Genomic DNA, 9,821 nt, shown 5'->3' with positions numbered 1-9,821 from the left:
GATTTTAAAGAAATTGTGCCCTAACGTATTGGGTGTGATTTCTTAAATCTTGGATAAGCGGACTTTCTTTTAAAGTAAAGGAAATATTCCGAGTTTGGGATTCTAAAGGAATAGTGCCCTAACGTATTGGGTGTGATTTCTTAAATCTTGGATAAGTGGATGTTCTTTTAAAGTTTTATTGTATAAGTATTTTGGCCCAATTCATTTTTGGGGGAAAATTAGAATGTTGTGCCCTAACGCATTGGGTGTGGTATCTTCTTTCTCCGAAATAATAAGGGTCTTAATCGTAGCCTTTTAAGTTTTGCTAAGGATTACGTTTTTCCAAATTCTCGACCTTAAGACACTAATTAATTAACTAGGTACCAATTTTGGGCGTTACGAGGGTGCTAATCCTTCCTCGTACGTAACTGACTCCCGGATCCGTTTTTCTAAAACTCGTAGACCAAAGCCGTTTTTTTAGGTGATCCAATCACACCTTACTAAAAGATTGGTGGCGACTCCCAATTTTCATTTTTTAAAAGTCGACAACCTAAAAATTTTGTTGTTTTCAAAAAAATGGTTTCGACATCTACATCATATAACAAGATAAATCATGAATATTTTAAAAGGCATTCTTTTTACCAATGAACCACAACCAGTCCAAAGAAACCCCTGCAAATATCCCAATCAATAGACATAGCACTACTATATTACCCAAGGCATTTTGCTCAGGCCCCTGTCAAAAGAAAACAAGAAGTTTATATTAGAGATTACAAAGAATATTAAGATAAATTTCATACTGCAACTGACTATGCCAGAACTAACCTTGTAACCTTTAGGTGCTGCAGTCATCACACAGATCGTAAGGTGACCATTTGTTAATCCCAGGAATGATACGAGCAATATCATCCATCCTTGATCACCATACTTGGCAGTGAAGTAAAAGGCAGGGATCAGTAAGAAACGAGAAAGTATTGCAATCGTAAGGCCTTTTCTTGACTCTATCTTCAAGAATTTCACAAGGAGAAGATATCTTGATATCAGATTCCAAACATTGTCACATGCTATCAACACAAGTGGATACCTAGAAACACATCAATCGTACCATAATATTTATCTTCAAGTGGATACATAGATCTTTAGGTATAAAGGTAAAGCAACTTCAAATGTCATTTCACTGAATGAATGAAAACTTACCATGTACCCAACTTATGTTTACCAGTGTTTTAGTATAAGAATCCAGGGAAAATCGACAGTGTTAAAACGTATATTAGAAACATGTCAAGCGCGTAATCTACGTTCTGAATGAATAGTTGTTTGTTGCTTAGCCTCTCATTCTGTTCATGCTGTGAAAATGCCAAAAAAAAAAAAAAAGTTGGATTAACTTTAAGCAAAGTTAAAAGAGTTTTTGAGAAATATTTGGTAAAGGTCTGATTTTACATGGTCATCTTTTATTTGGATACCAGCAGCCTCAAGATCAGCTTGAACAGTTTTTGATCCTTCTAAAGCTGCCTTAGAGCGGAAGTACTTCACTATTGGCAATTTGGGGAAGAAATATGCGTACAATAGGACACATAAGAACTCAAATAATGTAGAAATAGCTAGAAACAACACTGCAAAAAGAAGAGAATTTTTGTTTCAATGAACTACTAGACGTAAGGCAAATTAATGACGGTTTTGTCAAATAGCAAAGAGAAGGCACATACTTGCCCCTTTACGAAGACCTTTGTTAGACTTTTCAAAGGCTGCTTTCGTGATAAGCCTTAAAGCAGAGGTCAAGGCACCAGATGCAGCCATACCAGCAAAGAAGGACTGAATCATAAAACCAACAATTAACCGTTAAATCAACTATTAATCAAGTGTTAAAGAAAATAAAGAAAACCAACCTGGATAAAGTCAGGGAGCATGAAAGACAAATCGCCAACAATTCCACCTTGAACACAAGCATCTGAGACGCCAAAAAAAGCGAAAATAACACATATACAAATGAAAGATCCAAGTCCTCCTCTCCCTGATGTAGCTAAATCCAACTATCAATGAAATGATGGGGGGGGGGGGGGAATAGAGGTTAGTTGGAGAATGAAGTGGATGATGGACTGTGTAAAATAAAGGAGCAGTTTAACTTTACCACTAAGAGCATGAAAGTAATTGCAACGAAAAGTGAGTATCCAAATATGTTCCTCCGTCTAGTATTGATCTTTGATTCGTTGTATGCCAATATTAACATTGTTCCAAAGGCAAAGGGTTGATAAACAAGAGTAAGCACCCTTGAAGGATGGTAGTCCTTCAAATGCAAACATACACATCATCAGATTAGAAACCCATGAAAACTATTGACAGAACAATGACATTTAATGCTTGGAATATGTAGTTAATTAACATGATAGTGAATGTATCTTTGTGACAATTTATTGTAAACCTAACTATAGTTATGAAATTGTCATTATTTATATTAAAATTATTAATTTTTCAAAAATCTTATTTGTAATTTTTAAAGTTATTTTAATCTATTAACTTTAAAAATTATAACTAATATTTGTTATACCAATATAAATTCACAAAAATATAAAATAAATTTCAACATAACCAAATAAAATAACTGATTAATTAAAATTATTAATATGAAAAACAAATATAAACTAAGTAAATAAAGGAAATGTTCCGGAAAAAGTAAATAAAGAAAGTAAACAAATATAAATCTTCTTTTATTGTTGTAAACCATCCTAATCCTTTTCACAAAATTCAAAAAATGAGTTTATTTTATCATATTATACGCATAATTGCTCATATATAAATATGTATTGTTATCAAAATTATAAAATATTTTTACTCAAAAATTAAAGCCAGCCAAATATAATCATATTTTATGAGTTTACATCCCACTATTGATCTTATTTATTTTAGTTATCCAAAATAATTCCAAATTTAAAATATAACAATTTTTATCATCAAATTTTAATATTTATGGTTTTGGGTTTTATGAAAATATGGTTTACATGTGCTTTTCACAATATTTAGGTTTGGTTTTTTCTATAAAAAATTAAATTATTTATCAATATAATTATACTTATCATACATGTAAAATTTTAAATTAATTCGATATTTTTATCATATTCATATAAGATATTGTATATATTAATATTTATTGAATGGTTAAAGTTTTTATATAAAACAAATAATTAGAAAATTTTAAATTATGTAAAATTTAACATACATGATTTATATGAATAAAAATAATTAAAATAATAATTGTCTAAAATATATAAAATATACAAAATTGCTAGTGTAAATGAATCTCTTCATATTTAGTATATATATAAAAGAGAAAATGAAAGAGAAATGAAGTTAATGTTGAGTTGAATTTTCATATTCTTAATTGGATAAATAATATTACTTTTATAAATAAGATTAAAAATACCATCATTTAGAAATTAAGATTTAATAATAAAAACACATAAAGCTCAGCCGGATTTTCCATATATAGAAAAAGCTCAACTGAATTTATACTAATAGTCAATAAATATAACAGAATACTATGGCATAAATATTAAAAATTTCATTATCTTATGTTTTAAATTCAATAATAGAGAAGAAAATATTATAATTTGTGGAAAGAGAAAAGAAGTAAACTTTTAATTAAAAAATTAAATTTGGAAAAAAAACACATTCTTTTATGTTTTAAACACATTTGGACCATATATATCATTTTCGGCACAAGTATCTAGATTAATATTGTTGAAGAGCAAATTACTTGCTATAAAATTAAAGAATGAACACTAAACACAAAATAAGAAGAGTTTACTCACAGGGAACAAATTATAATAATAATCTCCAATTGTGAGCATACTATTCCAAGAAATGAGAGATCCAAATCCCAGAATCCAACAAACAATCATGGCATTCAATTTTCCCTTATTTCATTTCATAATAAACTAAGTGAATAATACATGTAATTAAATTTTAAAAAAATAACTCTAAGCTCCATTGATAATTCCAATGAACAAGACGAGAAAGCACAAACCTCAAGCCTTGAAGGTGATTCTCCTCCATCAACATTAGTCATGTTTACTTGCTGGGTATTCTTCAAGACCAAGGCAGGTCATAAGCAAGAATGGAAATATATATATATATATTGACAAACAGAAGAGCTTACAGTCATAAGCAAGAAGGTAACAACATGACTTTGTAAGGGAAAAACTATAAAGGAATGAAAAGATACGATTATGCAAATAAAGGAAATCCACATGTTTTTATATTAAAAAAATGATTATAATTTATGATGAGATCCGTTTTAGATATATATACAGTTGAGTAAAACTCGATATGATTTGAAAAAATTGAAAAAAAGTTTGAATTTCGAGTTATTCGAGTTATTTGAACTATTCGAGTCAACTTGAATAACTTGGTTCTAGTTTCGAGTTCGAGTTGAATTGAATTTCACAATTAGGATAACTCGAATAATTTGAATAACAAATTGGAGTAAATACCCTTTTGGTCTCTGTCAACTTTTAAATTATACAAATTGGTCTCTCAACAAAATTACAAAAAAATTCTAAAAATTCTAAAAAATATATAAAAAAATTATTATTTTAAAATATTTCTAAAATAATAATATTGAGACCTAATTAATTATTCAAAATTATCATTCTCAAGTATCTTATTTTTATTATTTTACTTTGAAAAATTGTCAAATATATATGGTTTCAAATTTATGTACTCTAACATGGAATTAGTTATACTATAACAATATTTTTATTTATCATGTTTAATTTTTTAAATTCAGCTCAAACAATTTCAGTTGATTCAACTTGACTCGAATTTTATTTCACTTGACTCAATTCAAAAAAATTTCAAATTGAGTTAAGATGATAAAATAAGACTCGTAAACTCGATTAACTCGAAATTTTTTTCACTCGATTCGACTCAATTCAACCAAACGTTCACCCCTATATATATATATATATATATATATATATAATGTATTTTTTTATTTTAATGATCATTTTAATGGTGTGGCCGAGTTAAGTTTCGTTGGATCCAGAATTATGAGTACACGAAAAATATGGAGGTAAGGTAATGATATATTGATATGAATAATTTAGAGGCATAAATTTAGATTTTAATATTTCTATCTTTTGTTATTTTTACTTTTTTTTTGTTAAATTTAGTTTTGAGCCTTTAAAAAATTAATTTCCAGTATCTATCTTCTGAAAAAGTTTAATTATTTTTTAATCAAAATATTAATTTTTTAAATATTGTAACTTGCATAGCAATTCATATATATATATATATATATATATATATATATTTCATACTACTTTAAAAAATTATGAACATTAATTTTATTTTAATTTTATTTATAATTTTTAGATTATTTGTTGGTGTAGCATATTAGACAAATAATAACACGTTAGCATAAAGCTCACGTATACTATCATGTGAGTTGCCACACCAACATCATTAAAAATTAATATTTTAATTAGCATTTTATTTTTAAAGACTAAAACCAAATTTAACTAATAAAAATCAAATTGATAAAAATATAAACATTAATTTCTAAATTTATCATTATATTTAAATTAAAATAGGATTTTGGTTTATGTAAAATATCTTTACTTATTCATCAAATTTATCAAAAGAAAATTTTCGAATGAAATTAATGTTGATTACTGATAATTCCAATTAAGCAATTTGAATTATTACACTTTTTTTTTTTGAAACAGAAAATGCTAGCATCTAATAAATAACGGGAGAGAAAACACAATCGTGTCTCAAAAGCAAAGACATCGGGAAACAACAAAACCGTAAAAGAAATCAGCACCCCCAAAATAAACAAAGAACATAAAATAAAATCACACAAAATCAAAACAAGAACCCCAAACGACAGAAAATAAGAACTCCCTAGAAACTACAAGCCATGGAACCAGCAAAGCTCTCAGAAAACTAAAACAAGATAGTTGTAAGAGATCCACAAAGACCCAGAAGAGAGCGTGGCTTCAGTACTAAATCGAAGTGAAATATAGAGAGTTTTGAAACCCAAAGCTAATGTCGCATGTGAAATGGTATGTGAATTGTGAAGGTATACACGTCGAATCAAGTAATAAAGTGATAAGTGAGATCGTCTCCACATGGATCAGATTAGGTATAAAAGTGGTCAAGTTATTATAACGAATTATGACTAATGTTATGGCAAAACCAAGTTAAGTAAGCAGTGGTAAATTAAAGTAGTAAGGATGTGTGCAAAACGTACATTGAGTGATACTGAAAAATGCTAAGGCAAAGCAAAAGTAAAGATGCATTGGCAATTACGAGAATAATTATGTAAATAATTTGTGAGCAGATAAATAAATAACTAAGAATACCATGGCAAAGATACTACGGCAAAGGATTAAGGGTCTAAGATATTGATTTGGAAGGTTGGGATTACTAAGAATCTGCCATTACTTTCAGTAATGCCTCAGCAAAATCGTACTCAATCTACTTCTCAGAAGAGACCTAAAATGACTTACTTTTTTCGAGAGATATATCTCAAGTTACCCAGCCTGTGTCTATAGGCCTTAGCATGGTACCCTACACTATTTTGTCTTCATTCTATACAAGCGTTGCTCTATGTCTAGAGTTTGCTGCAAGTATTTGGTCATATACTCGCTTGTATCATTCAATTCCAGTCCAACTAATCTAACCTTTTCAGAATTAGATTCATCTTGACCAGAGAATGTACGTATACAATTGGGAAATAAAAACAATTGATTGAAACAGTAGATTAAATCAAATTTATGCTTCGGCCATTAACGAAAATAAAAGTTTCATTTTGTAATCCCAACCATATGAGATTTAGCTCATGGGTTGGCAATTAAAACTCAAGTTCAAAATAACACCCAACATCGTTTCGATCAAATCAATTCCCAGGAGAACAGATTAAGAAATAATGGTAGAACTTAGAAAGATGGTTGTCATCCAGCTATGCAATTTTCCATATCGAAACGTGAACTAATTGTTTTATCATTTCTCCAAATAGCCAAGTTAGAAAACATGCTTAATCATTTCTCCAAGTTCTCGATCAAATCAATTCACGGGGTACACTATGACATGCAGAGCATCCAGAACTTGGCTCATAACAAAGCAATACTGCAGAAGGTGATCTACAGATTCCTAGCCATCCCAACACATCGGGCAAACACTACGATTAAGGATGTTGCGTTAAGGAGATTAGTATATATGTAGGCATAAAATCATTGTATACTTTCCACAATGTAATCTTTATTTTTTGTGGGATGTGTAATGCCCATAAGTTTGAGAAAAAGTTTGTAGCAGGTGATGTTATAGGAGTAGGGAGATCTCTCTCTAACTTTAGTTTCTCATGTAGAAGTAATTTGTAGCCACTTTTAGCTATATATACCCCCGATCCTTCGAGTCTCCAAATCCTAGTATCGGATGGCTTTGTCTGAGCTAGTGGAATGGACAAGATAACATCAACTTGGTTAGCATTTGCGATCTCGCGAATGACATCTTCTTTCTAAGTACAGCTTTTCGAATGAATTAAATGAGACACCTTAGTGTATCTGATATCGATTTTTAGACATTTAATTCTACCATCCCCAACTCCAAGGATCCAAGAGTCATTTCATATGTCACTAAATCTCCATTGCCAATTCTTCATTCGAGTCCCTTTTCAAATAATCCTTTAGCACACAAAATGCTTTTCTAGGTAAGGGAAGGGTGAGATCCTAACCTAGTAGATAAAAACTCACTATTTGGATAATATCGTGCTTTTAAAACTTTGGCTAGAAGACAATCTGGATTGGTCCAAATACACCAGCACTGTTTAGTAAACAAAGATATATTAAACAAGGAAAAATTGCAAAAACCTAAGCCCCTAACAAACTTAGGTAAACATAAAATCCTCCAAGAGCTCCAATGAATAACTTTCAATGATTTAGTATTCCTCCACCAAAAATGATTAAGCATGTTTTCTAACTTAGTGCATAATGTTTTTGGAAAAAGAAAACACTGTATGGCATAAATTGAAGAGCTTGCAACACCATTTTAATTAAAGTCTCTTTACCCTTCATTGATAGAAACCACAAATTTAAGCTTTCAATTCTGCTATGAAATTTGTCCACATAATTCAAAAAAGCATGTTTCTTATTTCTCACTACCATCATTGGCAAACCTAGGTACTTTTCTAGGTTAGATGAACCCCGAATGCCCAAAATGTTACCAACTAGGTATTTATTGCTTTCATCGACATTTGACCCAAAATACAGCAATGACTTTTCATTATTAACCTTCTACCCTAAAGCTTTCTCACATTCTGATATGAGATAATAGACCTCTTCAGCACCTTCTTTCGAAGCATCCCAAAAAAGAATATTGTCATCCATAAAAATTAGATGGTTAATTGCCAACGAACCTCTACCGATTCAAATACCCCATATCAATTTCTTTTCTTTAGCTTCAGTCAAAAATGTTGAAAAACCTACAAAACATATTAAGAATAAATAATGATTGAAGGGGTCACCCTGTCATATACCCCTAGATGGCACAAACTACTCACTATTAAACCTATTCACTCCCACAGTATAAGTTATCGAAGCAGCACACCGCATGATTTAGGCCAACCAATCAGTATGAAAACCCAATTTTAACATCATCTTAGCCAAGAAATCCCACTCCACCTTGTTATAAGCCTTACTCATATCCAATTTGAGAGTAAAGCTTCCTTTATTACCCTATCTTTTGGTTTTCAAAAAGTGAAATATCTCATAAGTGACCAAAACATTATCATAGACTTGTCGACCCGGTATGAAAGCTCCTTGCTCCTCGTGGATGCAGAAGTTCAAAAAAGAACTCATTCTATTAACAAGAACCTTAGCAATAAATTTGTATAAAACATTACAAAGGCTAATAGGTCTAAGTTGCATAATAGTCATTGGTTTACAGACCTTAAGGATCAAGACGATATACGTGCTATTGATTTCTTCAACTGCTACATAACCTCGAAGCACAACTAGGCAATAGGACGTTACCTCCGGTCCCAAAATGTGCCAATATCTCAGATAGAACAAAGTTGGGAAATCGTCAAGTCTATAAGCTTTAAGAGGAGCCATGCATTTAACCGCAAGCCAAATTTCCTCCCCAGTAAATGGTTCCAACATTTTAGCATTCTTTTCATCGGAGATACTTCGCTTTACATTATAAAAAATGTGAGTCGCCTCTCCTTCATTAGATGCCGTGAATAATTATCAGAACTAATTAGTGGCTATACGTATGACACCATTAGCATCAAAAACCCATCTCCCCTCATTATCCTCGAGACCATTGATAGCATTACGTCCTCTCTATAGCCATATTATAGAATAAAGTAGTATTGCAATCCCCAAGAGATAGTCAATTAAGTTACGCCTTTTGCGCCCAGAACATTTACCCCTTGTACACCTCTAAATTTAAGTCTAATTGAATATTTGTCAATTCGGCAAGATTGTCATCAGTCTCTCTTTTCATGTAATGTTCTCAGTCTTTCTTCAAGCCTTTTCTTGTGGGCCTTACGATCACGCTTCAATCTAAATTGCCAATTGCGAAGTTGATTTCCCAAACCCTCTAACTTCATAGGCAAATTTTCAAAAATTGAATTCCAATACTCCCGAATCACAGTCTTAATGTCACCCTCCAAGCAACAGTCAGCATCAAATTGGAATTTTCATTGCCCATTCCCATAATAATTGATTTTCTATCCTATCGTATTCACTAGAATTGGGCAATGGTCAGAGATGGAATGGATTAAATGAGTAACTGAAAATTTGGGAAACTGTCTCCACCACCCCGAGTCGGTAACCCCATAG

General features: G+C 30.9%; 1 pseudogene; it reads right to left on the bottom strand.

Annotated features, from left to right (window-relative positions):
* Positions 1-601: 601 nt before the first annotated feature.
* LOC105774197 (equilibrative nucleotide transporter 3-like) lies at positions 602-9,137 on the bottom strand (annotated as a pseudogene).
* Between the last annotated feature and the right edge of the window lie 684 nt (positions 9,138-9,821).

This window comes from Gossypium raimondii, chromosome 6 (assembly GCF_025698545.1).
Source record: "Gossypium raimondii isolate GPD5lz chromosome 6, ASM2569854v1, whole genome shotgun sequence".
NCBI classification, from domain to species: Eukaryota; Viridiplantae; Streptophyta; class Magnoliopsida; order Malvales; family Malvaceae; genus Gossypium; species Gossypium raimondii.
This window is presented reverse-complemented; position numbering and strand designations above follow the sequence as displayed.